Source organism: Egretta garzetta, unplaced genomic scaffold (assembly GCF_000687185.1).
Source record: "Egretta garzetta isolate BGI_Z169 unplaced genomic scaffold, ASM68718v1 scaffold368, whole genome shotgun sequence".
Classification (NCBI taxonomy): Eukaryota; Metazoa; Chordata; class Aves; order Pelecaniformes; family Ardeidae; genus Egretta; species Egretta garzetta.
The window spans coordinates 74,928-75,475 of NW_009260684.1; positions in this window are offsets into that span (position 1 = coordinate 74,928).

Here is a 548-nt window from a genome sequence, read left to right on the forward strand (position 1 = left end):
CAACGCTTCGTCGGGAACACGCAGATGGGGTGACAGCCGCAAGAGGATCCCCTGAGCGTGGGTTTCCCGGCAGGGCGTCCCAGCCCAGTTGGGGCACAGCGGGGGCTGGAAGCACCGGCTGTGCCCGTCGGCAGCGCGATGCTGGCAAGGTGCTATTCCCGGTCACTCCCCAGCAGTGATGCCCGCAGGGACACCCTTTCCCCTGCCCGCCCGCAAGAAGGCCAGGGTTCAAAGGGGGCTGCTGGCCCCCAAAACCAGCTGGGCTTCAGCCGGGCATGGCCAGCGCTTGGCCAGCATCGTCCCTGTGCCAGCCCCAGGAGGTGGCAGAGCACTGACCCCCCCACCAATACCCTGGGGCAGAAGAGGAAGGACTCGCCATCCCCCCAAAACCAATCTGCCTCCACAAGCCCACCCGCCAGCGGCCAGGCCCATGGCGGGGGGTGTCCCCTTGCCCTCCACCCTGGGATGAGATGCCCATGGCAGAGCGAGCCCCCCACCCCACCCCCAGCCCAGCCTCCCAGGCCCATCGCTGGCTGGGGAAGCAGGAT